A 14,778-nucleotide genomic window follows, 5' to 3' on the forward strand; every position below is an offset into this window, starting at 1 on the left:
GTTGGGACACCCCTGCAGGGTATAATCTTTCGAAAGCCGTGCCCGCGGTTATGAGGCAGATGGGAATTTGTTAATGTCCGGTTGTAGATAACTTGACACTTGACCTCTTTAAAATACATCAACCGCGTGTGTAGCCGTGATGGTCTCTTCTCGGCGGAGTCCAGGAAGTGAACACGGTTTTGGGTTATGTTTGACGTAGGTAGGAGTTCAGGATCACTTCTTGATCATTGCTAGTTCACGACCGTTCCGTTTGCTCTCTTCTCGCTCTTATTTGCGTATGCCAGCCACCATAAATGCTTAGTCGCTGCTGCAACCTCACCACTTTACCCCTTCCTTTCCCATAAGCTTAAATAGTCTTGATCTCGCGGGTTTTGAGATTACTGAGTCCTCGTGACTCACCAGATACTATCATAATAGTTGCAGGTGCCGATGATACCAGTGCAGGCGATGCAACCGAGCTCAGATGGGAGCTCAACGAAGATCTTGGTCGTTGCTATGTTTCGTTTCATGTTGATCAGTAGTGGAGCCCAGTTGGGACGATCGGGGATCTAGCAGTTGGGTTATCTTCTTTTCTTTTGGCTTCGTCCGTAGTCGGACTATGTGTGTACTTTGAATGATGTATGATTTATTTGCTCATTGTGTGAAGTGGCGATTGTAAGCCAACTCTTTATCCCATTCTTATTCATTACATGGGATTGTGTGAAGATGACCCTTCTTGCGACAAAAACCACCATGCGGTTATGCCTCTAAGTCGTGCTTCGACACGTGGGAGATATAGCCACATCGTGGGTGTTACAAGTTGGTAATCAGAGACATCCCCGACTTAGGAGCCCCCTGCTTGATTGTTTGCTGGTGTTGTTGAGTCTAGAAAAAAAATGTTTTGAGTCTTAGGATTATATATATCGGAGAGTAGGATTCTTTTTACTCCTCGGTCCCTTCGTCGCTCTGGTGAGGTCTCCTGACGTAGATGTTTTGACTTTCCTCTCCTCAAATTTCACTAATTTTTTTTAGGATCACGCGGGTATCTTGGAATCATTCCGATGGTTTTGTGACGAGAACATTGTTCTTGGTGCCTCCTGTCTATTATGTGGCTTTGACCCGGGGAGTTGAGCTCCGAGGTGTTGTCGTCATAATTTTATCGTTGCAGTTCTGGAATACCTGAGTTTTGCCGACATCGAAAATCTCTTTTATGCAGTTGTTGGTGAGATAACCTCGACGCCACCCAGTACTAGGGCGGGAGTTCGGGAGTATTGCCATAGCTCGTATAACGGATCCTTTTTGAAGGTTGAGGTACACGATTTCCGAAGGTTTCTTGGTTATGTGTTGAAGGATGGATACAGCTGGATGTAGGGATTGTTAGTTTGGGTGAGATATATTGCTTCCCCTGTATCCCTAACACCAGATTGCATAACCAGAAAGTTTCAGGAGTTTTATAGGCGGGAATTCCGGTAGCTCCTAGAATATCTTTCCGACAGATGCATGTTATGAGATTGGGGTTCAACGTCTAGTGGTCCGCCTATCCACGGTCGTTTTTACAGTGGTCTTGTTGTGTCTTAAAGAACCCTTGGCTATGCTGGTTCGGGGACACTTTGTATGTCATGTGCACTGCCTTGTACATGATGGTGATGTACACTCGAGCCCGTGTGGGCCCCACCATGAAAACTTCGGATGAAATCTCTATCATATGTTTGTTCCGGCTTATTCTGCAAGCCAAATCCTTTGTTTTGTTTTATTTGTGGTATTCGAGTTGCTTCAAAGTCAAATGTTGAATCCATACCTTCCCTAAACGGTGTTCTCATATTTCTATGAGAGTGCTAATCCTTCTTGATCATTGAGGTTGTCATGTTAATTCTTTTCCAACCGGCGTGCTTCTCTTCAAGTGGATCCGATCATCTCAACATCCGCAAGATCAATTCTAAGTTTTTTCAACAGTGCCCATTCCATCTGCCCAAGTTGTCCTTGTTTTCCCGCCCTCCCACCCTTTTCTTCTTCAAGGACTCATATATCTTAATCATGTATCCATTTATTCATGTGAATTCACTTCACCCTTTTCAATCAATGTTCTGATCCGGTGATCCCTCCTGAAGATGCTCACGAGCTTCAAGTTTATCATTCTTCGTTCTCTTTTCTTCTCTCGTGGATTCAATTCGACCTTTGTCGATCATATCCTTTCCTAGTTTCAAATGTTTTCTCATACCGGTGCACCTCGTAATTGTTCACCTCTCTCTATTCTTATTCGGAGTGCTCAAGATATCTCGGAAGATTCGTGTTTCCATTCTCAATCAGTTCAAGCTATTTGGAGATTATTATCTCATTCAAGTCATTTAATTCAACCGGCGCAATCCCCCCTTTCAATCAATTGTTCAACGGTGTATCTTTTAGTGGGCCCTAACCCACAGGTCTTTTTCCAGGATCTTACCTGACTCTTCTAACTTATCCGGAGCGATTCCCAAGTCTTTTGAAGTTTGACGTAAGAATGAATTTTCATCAGTCATATTCCTTCTCCAAGATCGATTTCAAATTATTTTTCATTGTTGGCTCAACCTCTTTGATTTTCATTCTCCTGGAGTATCTCAACAATTCATGGTGGTGCTTCTCATCGTCATTCTCAACATTTGAAGACCAAAGAAGAGTTTTCCTCCAAATCTTATCCGTTCTCTCAAAGATTTGTGGTTCTAGCCTGATGCCATCTTCTCATAATTGTTTTTGATTGTGAGAATTCTTTTCACCCATCCAGAGCAATGCAGGAGTCTCTTCAGTTTGATTCTCCGGAGCCCATCTTCTTAGAATTATTCATTCCAGCTTTCAGTTCTCATTCTCCAAATCTTACCAGTGCATCATTCAAATATCCTCTAATCAGTTCACGATCTCTTCGTTCTCATGTATCTAAATCCCTTCAAGTATCTTAATTCGTTTTCAAATTCTTTCCGGTGAACTGTGCCCTTGCTAATCTCTTTTCCAATTTTTACGGTGGTTCGTTCAAGATTTCACTTCCTTCGTTATCATATCAATTCATTCGTTGTTTCCAAATTCCACCGGTGGTTCCATCAATACCTTCTGAAGTTTGCACTATATCTCTCTTAATCCTTTCTACGGGAATAAGTAGTATGCCAAATCCATTGCTTGTCATCAATTTAATTTCATGAAGGATAAGCATACAATAAATCTTATTCTTATTTCCTCTAGGTGATTCAATTCTTTTCTTCCGGAGATTGTTCATGATGAAGTAATTCTCGGCTCTAGTGTTTCATATTTTCCTTTTCTGGAGTTCCAAGTTTTCTCGGTTATATCATCGCGAAGCTTCATCTAAATCACCGCAAGGCTTCACCTTGTGTTTTCAACTTCTCTTTCTTTTTATCATCCTTTTATTATCGGAGTTCTTCACGGAGACTCTAGATGGTGGTTCGTCAAGCATTCCTTTCATTCTTCAAGTGTTCTTCAAGATTGTTCTTGGAAAAGCTCAACTATTCTTCATCTTGCATTTCGAAGTGCAATTCTCTCTATCTTATCTTTTGAGATGGTGTTATATCATTCTTGACAATTTCCATTCTTGTTTCGCGATTCACATGTTGTCAAGAACAAGGTATTTTAAATCCATCAATCTCTTCGTTGGAGTTATCTTGGTATAGATTTCACCTAAAGCCTTCCATTAGGAATGTTGCTATTGTGATGCTTATCAATGATCCAAGTTTTCTCCTATCCTCTCGGCAAAGCAGTTTTCATCCCTTCGTTGATCTCAAGCAAGCATTTGTTTTTGATAGTGGCCGATTGTCACCTCATCATTTTGAGATGTTTGCCATAAGCCCACAACAAGCTTGTGCTTTTGGTTGTTGATTTTCCAACAACTCCGTTCAATCCTTCTTGGAAGGGTGCTTTCCAAGTTCATTTGTGGCAAAAGTTGTCATTTTCGTCTCCGTCCCTTTATCCCAACAATCTAGCTTCTATTCTTTCATTCCGGAGGCATTGTGATGTTGCTCTCTTCACCCATCACCTCGTTTTGTCAAGATCACGTTATTTTCTTGCTTATCCATTTAACCGGAGTGCTGTCCGAATTTGATCGTCCTTGTTCCTTGTTTATCTTGTTTCAACCGGAGTGGTTCCAATTCCTTCTTGTCCATTGTACTAGTCATTCATTGCTTTGCAACCTCCAAGGTTCACATGGTGTTCCTACTTTCTATTCTCTACCGCAGTGCTCTCAATTGTGTTCTACTCCGTTGTGTTCTCTCTTTCAACTTTTCAACCCCACAAGGTTCTTCGGTTTCACTCATTGGTCGAAGAAGCAACTTAGTTTTACCTCTTCTCTTCCTCTTCCGTTTTCCTCCGGTGCCATTCTAGATCTCGGGACGAGATCCTCTTGTAGTGGTGGAGTGTTGTAACGCCCCGAGACCGACGCTCCAGAAGACTTCCAGCTATTCCGAGTTTCGCCGTGTGTTTCTTTTGTGCTTGCTCTTTTATTTTTGCATTGCATCATGTCATCATGCCATCATATCATTAATTTTATAACTCTTTTAAATAAATTGCATAGATCGTTGATCTATTTAAATCAAGGGATATTCACAGGGTGATTTCTCTTTAAAACATATTCAAAGTCTCCTACTATTATTAGGGAGCTATAATAAATATTTCATTTTTAAAATTGATCATAACACACTTGCAAAATATCCCATGCCTTTTTCTGCTTCGAGTTGACCTGAAAACCATGTCAATAATTGTTTCTCTGTTTACCGGAGCCCCACCAAAAATATCAACATTTTTGGACCTTTCAAACGCGCACTTCTTATTCAAACTCATTTGAATTTATTTCAAACGAGTTCGAATCCAATATTCGTGCACATGCTCATTTATAGCTTTCTTGGATCAAGCTCATTTTTATGAGTCCAGGAAAATTGTCTTCATTCTCAAATTCTTTCCCTAACCCTCTCTTTCTTTTTCTTCCCTCTAATTTCTTTTCTGCTAAAGAGTTAAAGAAGAGCAAGGAAGAAGCCCAACAGCCCAGTCGCCCGCGCCGGGCCATTTGCCTCTCAAGGCCCAGCTCTAACCCTAGCCCCGAAGGCCAGCCCAGCCTCTCTCCCTCGCTAACCCTAGCGCCAGGGGAGAGCCTCCTGCTCGATCCCCTTCTCCCCTCCCTTGCGCCGCAACTCCCCTTCGTCTCGATCCCCATCACGCGCACGCATCGAGCCAGGGAGTGGAGCTCCCTGCGCCCGGTCCCCTCGCCGGCTTGCTGCCTCCACCGCGATTCCTCCTCCGTCGCGCCGTCTCTTCCTTCCTCCTCGTCGCCACCAAACCGCCTCGACCTCGCCACCGGCAGCAGCAGCAGCTGCTGCAACCTCTCGCCGACGCCGCGCCGGGCCTCCCGCGCCGCCACTGGAGGCCAACTCCGTCGCCCCCTGCCTCACGTCTCCCTCCTCGTGCCAGGGAGAGGAGCTCCCTCTTCCTTGCCGCCCTTCGGCTCGTCATCGCTCCGGCCTCGCTCCTCCTCGACGACGTCATCGTCGCCAAGCTCCTCCGTCCTCCGTCCCCTGCGACCTCGCGTCGTCCCGCAACCCTCTGTCGTGCCTCCGCGTGCCCAACCTCCGTCCCGTGCCCGCAACCATGCTCTGGATCGAGAGGAGCTCGATCCCGAGCGCCTTCAGCCCGTCTGACCTCCTCTGCCTCGCTGGCCTCCAGCGTTGACCGAGCACCTCCATCCCCATGGTGCTGCGACCCCATCACTATTCCTGCTGGTGAGCGTCGCTCGAGGCCAGCGCCTCGCCTTTGCTTCGAACCAGGGGCCGATGCCCCCATCGCCCTTCGTCTTCGGGCCAAGCTGCTGCTGTCGCTTCCTTCGACTGATGTTGCCGCCTCTTTGCCAAGGCCATCGCCGAGTTACCCAAGGACCCATGGAGTCATGCACGGGAAAACCAAGTCTGAAGACTACCGTGGCCGTGTATCTCGCCCAGTACCACTACCGTTCCTCAAGACCGCCAAGTTCGACTACACGATGACACGTCAAGTACCTCTACCGCGTCTATGGGATCGCCAAGAACAAGTACCTACAAGTACCTCGATGACCTGCCAAGTACCCCTTCGGATCGCCAAGTTCATCTACCACGTGTACCACTACCGTCGACCTGAACATCTACGAAAATGTGTACAACTACCGTTGCCGTGATTTTGACAAGACTTCATGTACCTCTACTTCCACTACGACACGAGTACAACTACTTCCACTACGACCGCTGCAAGAACGACTACTTCCTCTACATCGTACCGAACCTGAACCGCTCCGAAATGCACGCTTCGAAGGTATAATCCCGAGATGACGACCGCCCGTGAGTGTATGAATGTGTGTTGTATGAGATGCTCGTGTTTGCACCGTGCCCGTTTGTCTTTGCACGTTCCGCGTTTGCCATGTCGCCGTCCCGTGGGAACCCGGAATTCGGGAGCACCTCACCATCCTTGCATGACTCGCTCACGCTCACTTCCTTTTGCACCGGTATCTCCGTGAGTTACCAGGACCAGAATGTTGTCGTGGCACCATTTCCGTTTCACCGCTGTGGCACCTTTTTCCTTCCGCCATTGCGACAAACGTTTCATATCTTGCTCATGTCAGCGTTTCCATAAAAATTTCATAAACCTTGATTATGTCATCCGCATCATGTTAACAACATTTAAATGTTTGAAATTGTGTTTGCATTAAATTGCTAAATGACATATGGGGATTTTCTGAAATTGTTGTTTGTTGTTTCCGGCCTCATTTAAACTTGCCTAAATAGGTGGTTTGCTCATGCTTCACCCCTTGCCATGTTTAATAACATTTAATATTGTTGGGCACATAACCGAGAGAGAACTAAATAATTGATGTGGTGTTTCGTCAATATGCAACTCGTTGCATATTGAGCTCCACTTAACTTGTAGTATTGTTTGTTGCACTTTGCCATGCCATGCCTCATTAAACCGGACATGCATCATACTTGATTGTGCATCATGACATGTTTATGCTTGTGTGTTTACCATATTGTTTGCTTCTTTCCGGTTTGATTCTCTCGTTAGCTTCGGTTTCATTCCGGAGTTGTGAGGATTCGTTGTTCGACTACGTCCGTTTGTATTCTTCTTGGACTCGTTCTTCTTCCTTGCGGGCTTTCAGGCAAGATGACCTTTACCCTCGATATCACTTCTATCTTTGCTTGCTAGTTGCTTCGTTCTATCGCTATCCTGCGCTACCTATCACTTGTTTACCATGCCTCCCATATTGCCATGTCAGCCTCTAACCTTTTCACCCTTCCTAGCAAACCGTTGTTTGGCTATGTTACCGCTTTTGCTCAGCCCCTCTTATAGTGTTGTTAGTTGAAGGTGAAGTTGAAGATTGCTTCATGATGGACAGGATTATGTTGGGATATCACAATATCTCTTATTTAATTAATGCATCTATATACTTGGTAAAGGGTGGAAGACTCGGCCTTATGCCTGGTGTTTTGTTCCACTCTTGCCGCCCTAGTTTCCGTCATACCGGTGTTATGTTACCGAATTTTGCGTTCCTTACGCGGTTGGGTGATTTATGGGACCCCCTTGACAGTTCGCTTTGAATAAAACTCCTCCAGCAAGGCCCAACCTTGGTTTTACCATTTGCCTACCTAAGCCTTTTTCCCTTGGGTTCTGCAGACTCAAGGGTCATCTTTATTTTACCCCCCCCCCCGGGCCAGTGCTCGTCGTGAGTGTTGGTCCAACCTGTCAACCGCCGGTGGCCACCAGGGGCAACTCTGGGCTGGCCTACCAGAAGTTTGGACAATCCAGTGTGGCCTGAGAACGAGATATGTGCACCTCCTATCAGGATTTGTCGGCACATTCGGGCGGCTTTGCTGGTCTTGTTTTACCATTGTCGAAATGTCTTGTAAACCGGGATTCCGAGTCTGATCGGGTCTTCCTGGGAGAAGGTATATCCTTCGTTGATCGTGAGAGCTTATCATGGGCTAAGTTGGGACACCCCTGCAGGGTATAATCTTTCGAAAGCCGTGCCCGCGGTTATGAGGCAGATGGGAATTTGTTAATGTCCGATTGTAGATAACTTGACACTTGACCTCTTTAAATTACATCAACCGCGTGTGTAGTCGTGATGGTCTCTTCTCGGCGGAGTCTGGGAAGTGAACACGGTTTTGGGTTATGTTTGACGTAAGTAGGAGTTCAGGATCACTTCTTGATCATTGCTAGTTCACGACCGTTCCGTTTGCTCTCTTCTCGCTCTTATTTGCGTATGCCAGCCATTGTAAACCATTGGGATGTAAGTGGGTGTTCAAGAAGAAACTTAGGCCCGATGGTATTGTTGAGAAGTACAAGGCTAGGCTTGTGGCCAAGGGTTATACCGAGAAAGAAGAAGAGGATTTCTTCGACACTTACTCACCTGTGGCTAGACTGACAACCATTCGAGTGTTACTCACTTTGGCTGCCTCGCATGGTCTTCTCGTTCACCAGATGGACGTTAAGATGACTTTCCGTAACGGAAAGCTCGACGAGGAAATTTACATGCAACAGCCTGATGGCTTTGTAGTAAATTGTTAGGAAAGAAAGGTGTGCAAGCTTGTGAAATCCTTGTATGGCCTAAAACAAGCGCCTAAGAAATGGCATGAGAAGTTCAACACTACTCTGACATCTGCAGGCTTTGTTGTTAACAAAGCTGACAAATGTGTATACTATCGCTATGGTGGGGCGAAGGAATTATACTCTATCTGTATGTCGATGACATACTGATATTTGGGACCCACCTCAAAGTCATTGAGGAGGTCAAGGATTTTCTATCTCATAACTTTGAGATGAAAGACTTGGGCGTGGCTGGTGTTATCTTGAACATCAAGCTACTAAGAAATTCTGAGGGTGTAATTACACTTTTGCAATCCCATTATGTTGAGAAGATTTTGAGTGGTTTTGGATATTCGGAGTGCAAACCTTCTGCCACACCATATGATCCTAGTGTGTGGATTTGAAAGTTCGAAGGCACGGCTGTAGATCAATTGATATATTCTCAAGTGGTTGGTTCACTGATGTACCTAGCATGTGCTACTCATCCCGACATCTCATTTGCTGTGTGCAAACTGAGCCGGTTTTTTTCCAATCCGGGAGATGTTCATTGGCATGCTGCTGAGAGAGTGATGCGTTACTTGCAAGGTACGACGAACTATGGAATTCACTATTCTGGCTACCCGACGGTACTTGAGGGGTATAGTGATTCGAATTGGATTTCTGATGCTGATGAGATGAAAGCCACAAGTGGACATCTCTTCACACTTGGTGGTGGTGCTGTTTCCTGGAAGTCTTGCAAGCAGACGATCTTAACCAGATCGACTATGGAAGCAGAACTCACAACATTAGATACATCATGCGTCGAAGCAGAATGGCTTCGAGAGCTTTTGATGGATTTGCCGGTGGTTGACAAACCAGTGCCGACTGTCCTTATGAACTGTGACAATCAAACGGTGGTTGCCAAGGCTAAGAGTTCAAAGGACAACATGAAATCCACAAAGCACATAAGAAGAAGATTGAAATCTGTCAGAAAATCAAGAAACTCCGGAGTGATAGCGTTGGATTATATCCAGACGGCTAAGAATCTGGCAGACCCTTTTACGAAAGGGCTATCACGGATTGTGATAGAAAATGCATCAAGGGAGATGGGTATGAGACCCATGTAAGTTGCCATGGGGGTAGCCCAACCTATGTGATCGGAGATCCCGTGAATTAGGACCTGGGAAAACATTCCAACGGTCAACTCAGGAGAGTATCCTTAATAAACCCACTCTGTTGGAGATGCAGTAATACTCTCAATTCTATAAGGCAGGCTAACTTTTGTCTTAATGTGTTCCAAAGCTTATGTAAGCAAGATGCTAACCTACAGAGCATTCTTTGGAGGAACACACCTATGTGAGCCCGACAGCTGGTCACAGTCTATGAGATTGGGTGATCTCTAGGAAGCTCATGAGAAGGTACAGAGTATGACTTATAAGCTCCACCCGTGGGGTTTAGCCTTTGTCAGCCACGTATCAGCTGACAACAGGCGAAACTTCTACACGCCAAACTAACAATTCAAGGCATAGTCCATTGTTCAGTTGTGAAGAAGTCTAATCCTGTTGCTCTAGGTGGAAGTTCAACTTAACAGTCTCCACTGAAATTTCTGATATATCAAACATTGTTTGGAACAGTTGACAGACTTATGTGCTTCAAGATCTGGTGGGGGATTGATGGATTATGGATGGGCTTAGGCCCATATAAGACACTAATACCTTGTTAATCTTGAGGCCCACGTATGAGATGGCAGGTGGTGGAAAGTTTAGTCCCACCTTGCTAGTTGAGGAGAGTTGAGACCCCTTCATAAGGGCTGCTCTACCACTTGCCATTGGGAGCTTGGGGAGAGGAGTGGTACACGCGCGCTCCTCGTCCTCCGCCGCCCGCCTCGCCACGCCTCGCCTCGCCTCGATGCGCGCGCACCGCGGGTTGCGGGAATGAGCCGAGCCGGAGCTTATTTTTGCAGCTCAGGAACAAATTAATTAATCAGGGATTAATTAACGAGTCGCTAACAGGTGGGCCACTGTCCAAGACGTTGTACTGTGGGTTGACTTGCGTTGCCGGGATTCGTCGACTCCCTTGCTAGGAGTGCGACCCTTCTCTGGCAACCCTTGTAGGGAGTGCGTCGACTCGGTCGTGGGCCTCTACCAGGCCCACGACTTTCTACCTGACGGCCTATACAAGAAGGCTCTGCCTAGTGGAGTGACCTAGTTTGGATCACTCACTCCCTCTCGCGTAACCTAGCCGTCATCTACTGTTCCTTGCTCTGTGCTATCTCCGGCGACCCCATCCCGATGACCGCGTGCACGGATGGTCGGGAGAGCAGGTGCCTCCGAAACCCTACCGTTTGAGATCCTGCCCGGGAGATCGGCAATAAGGTTTTTGGGGAGCGTCTCGACATGACTGCTCCCGATCCATCCCCAGCTCCATCCACCTCTGCTTCCACTACTTCCCCTGCATCAACACCATGGCCGACGACGCCGCCGCTAAGAAGAAGGCCACAGACGAAGCCGAGGCTGCTGCTGCCACCGCCGCGTTGGCCTGGCCAACCGGAGGGTATGATCTGTTCATCCCTCATTTACTCGTGTTTGTGCTAGCCGTATATGTGCTGCTCATAGAAGGTGTGCTTCTATGTTCTGTATGTGCTAGTATGCTTACAAATCGGTAGGAGATGCATACCGTATTTGCCATGCTTACTATTTACTCGTGGATTAGTCTAATTGGAAAAGTGCTAATATTTCCAACAATCCAAAAACCCTATTTTTGGCACTTTTCGATTCAAGGCTTTGCTGTGACACTAAAACCCGAAAAGTTTATTGGGACACATTTTAAGAGTTGGCAGACAAGGACCACCTTGTGGCTCACAGCAATGAATGTGTTCTGGGTTGGTGCTATGTTTCCCACAGAAACGATTGTTCCTGAACAGGAAAAGGCGTTTAGGGAGGCAACCACCATCTTTGTGGGAGCCGTTCTTACTGTGATCGGAGACAAGTTGGTTGACATATATCTCCATATTTGTGTTGCCAAAAACTTGTGGGATGCGCTCGAAGCTAAGTTCGGCGCAACTGATGCTGGGAGCAAACTGTATGCCATGGAGCAGTTCCATGATTACAGGATGGTTGATAACCGTTCTGTATTGAACCAGGCTCATGAGATAAAGTGCATCGCTAAGGATATAGAGATCCTGAAGTGTGATTTACCAGAAAAATTTGTCGCGGGTTGCATTATTGCAAAACTCCCTCCTGGATGGAGGAACTTTGCTACTTCTCTCAAGCACTTGAGACGTGAATTCTCTATTGAGGATGTCATCGGTCATCTCAGTGTTGAGCAGGACTCGATAGCAAAGGACTCACACATGAAAGAGGCAGAGGGTTATTCTAGTGCTAATGTGGTGCAGAAGAACTTCCACAAGTTCAAGGGAAAGAACTCTGTCCAGCAGAATACTACCTTTAAGAAGAAGGGTAAGAAGAAAGACAAAAAGAGAGATGGCTGCTTTACTTGTGGATCAGAGGAACACTGGGCAAACAAGTGCCCAAACAAGTACAAGAAGTCAGGACAGGACTCCAAGTCTGTCAATTTCACTCTGAGTAACAATGATGCGGCATCTGGGTATGGTAATCTGTTTACCATACTTTCAGTTTGTGAGTCCACCGATTGGTGGGTTGACACTGGGGCCAATATTCATGTCTGTGCTGATGTGTCTTTGTTTTCTTCTTACCAGATCACACGAGATTGTTCCGTCCTGATGGGGAATGGCTCGTGCTTCTGTACATGGTGTTGGCACAGTCGATCTGAAGTTTACTTCGAGAAAGATCGTGTAACTGAAGAACATGCAACATGTCCCCGCCATCAAGAAGAATCTCGTTAGTGGCTCCCTTCTATGTAAAGAAGGGTTTAAGTTAGTATTTGAGTCTAACAAAGTAGTCGTATCTCGGTATGGACTATTTTTTGGAAAAGGATATGAGTGTGGTGGTTTGTTCCGCCTTTCCCTGGAGGATTTCTGTAATAAAGTCATGAACCAAATTCATTCTAATGTGAACGAATCTGAGGTTTTGCATTCACGTCTTTGTCATATAAATTTCAGTTGTATGACGCGGCTAGCCAAGATGGATTTAATCTCGAGTTTCACTTTAGCCAAAGGCTCTAAGTGCCATGCGTGTGTGCAAGCTAAGCAACCTCGTAAGCCTCATAGCTTGCGAAGGAGAGACACCTGGCACCGTTAGATCTCATACATTCAGATCTCTGTGAGATGAATGGTGTGTTGACTAAAGGTGGAAAGAAATACTTCATGACTCTGATTAATGATTCCACTAGATTCTGCTATGTGTATTTGTTAAATACTAAGGATGTGGCTCTACACTACTTTAAAGTCTATAAGGCTGAAGTTGAGAACCAACTTGAGAAGAAAATAAAACGAGTCCGGTCTGGTCGTGGTGGAGAGTACTTTTATAATGAGTTTGATTTATTCTGTGTGGAACATGGTATTATTCATGAGAGGACTCCTCCCTACTCACCCTAGTCAAACGGGGTTGCCGAACGAAAAAACCGTACTCTAACTGATTTGGTTAACGCCATGTTAGATACATCGGGTTAATCCAAGGCATGGTGGGGGGAGGCCGTATTGACATCATGTCATGTCCTGAATAAAGTTACCACAAAGGATAATGAAACTACTCCCTATGAGCAATGGGAAAAGAAAAGAACTACACTCTCTTACTTACACACTTGGGGCTGTTTGGCGAAAGTCAACGTGCCGATAACCAAAAAGCGCAAGCTGGGACCAAGGACCATGGATTGCGTTTTTCTTGGCTATGCCAAGCATAGCGCTGGCTATAGATTTCTAGTGGTTAAATCTGATGTACACGACATGAAGGTCGGTACGATCATGGAGTCTAGGGATGCTACATTCTTTGAGGATATTTTCCCCATTAGAGATATGCAAAGCACTTCTAGAATGGAATCTGATGAGACTACTGAACCTGCCATTCCGATGGAATATTATGAACATAAAAGTGATGAGAGTTCCACGGAGGATGACGAGGAAGCTTTTGTTAGGAGCAAGAGACAAAGGACTGCAAAGTCGTTTGGTGATGATTTCCTCGTGTACCTCGTGGATGATGACACTCCCAGTTCCATTTTAGAAGCTTATGCATCTCCGGATGCTGACTACTGGAAGGATGCGGTCCGTAGCGAGATGGATTCCATCTTGGCTAGCGGGACATGGGAGATCACTGATCTTCCTTATGGTTGTAAACCATTGGGATGTAAGTGGGTGTTCAAGAAGAAACTTAGGCCCGATGGTATTGTTGAGAAGTACAAGGCTAGGCTTGTGGCCAAGGGTTATACCGAGAAAGAAGAAGAGGATTTCTTCGACACTTACTCACCTGTGGCTAGACTGACAACCATTCGAGTGTTACTCACTTTGGCTGCCTCGCATGGTCTTCTCGTTCACCAGATGGACGTTAAGATGACTTTCCGTAACGGAAAGCTCGACGAGGAAATTTACATGCAACAGCCTGATGGCTTTGTAGTAAATTGTTAGGAAAGAAAGGTGTGCAAGCTTGTGAAATCCTTGTATGGCCTAAAACAAGCGCCTAAGAAATGGCATGAGAAGTTCAACACTACTCTGACATCTGCAGGCTTTGTTGTTAACAAAGCTGACAAATGTGTATACTATCGCTATGGTGGGGGCGAAGGAGTTATACTCTGTCTGTATGTCGATGACATACTAATATTTGGGACCCACCTCAAAGTCATTGAGGAGGTCAAGGATTTTCTATCTCATAACTTTGAGATGAAAGACCTGGGCATGGCTGATGTTATCTTGAACATCAAGCTACTAAGAAATTCTGAGGGTGGAATTACACTTTTGCAATCCCACTATTTGAGAAGATTTTGAGCCATTTTGGATATTCGGAATGCAAACCTTTTGCAACACCATATGATCTTAGCGTGCGGATTCGAAAGTTCAAAGGCACGGCTGTAGATCAATTGAGATATTCTCAAGTGGTTGGTTCACTGATGTACCTAGGATGTGCTACTCATCCTGATATCTTATTTGCTGTGTGCAAACTGAGCCGGTTTGTTTCCAATCCGGGAGATGTTCATTGGCATGCTGTTGAGCGAGTGATGCGTTACTCGCAAGGTATGACGAACTATGGAATTCACTATTCTGGCTACCCATGGTACTTGAGGGGTATAGTGATTCCAATTGGATTTCTGATGCTGATGAGATGAAAGCCACAAGTG

Source organism: Triticum dicoccoides, chromosome 1B, assembly GCF_002162155.2.
Source record: "Triticum dicoccoides isolate Atlit2015 ecotype Zavitan chromosome 1B, WEW_v2.0, whole genome shotgun sequence".
NCBI lineage: Eukaryota > Viridiplantae > Streptophyta > Magnoliopsida > Poales > Poaceae > Triticum > Triticum dicoccoides.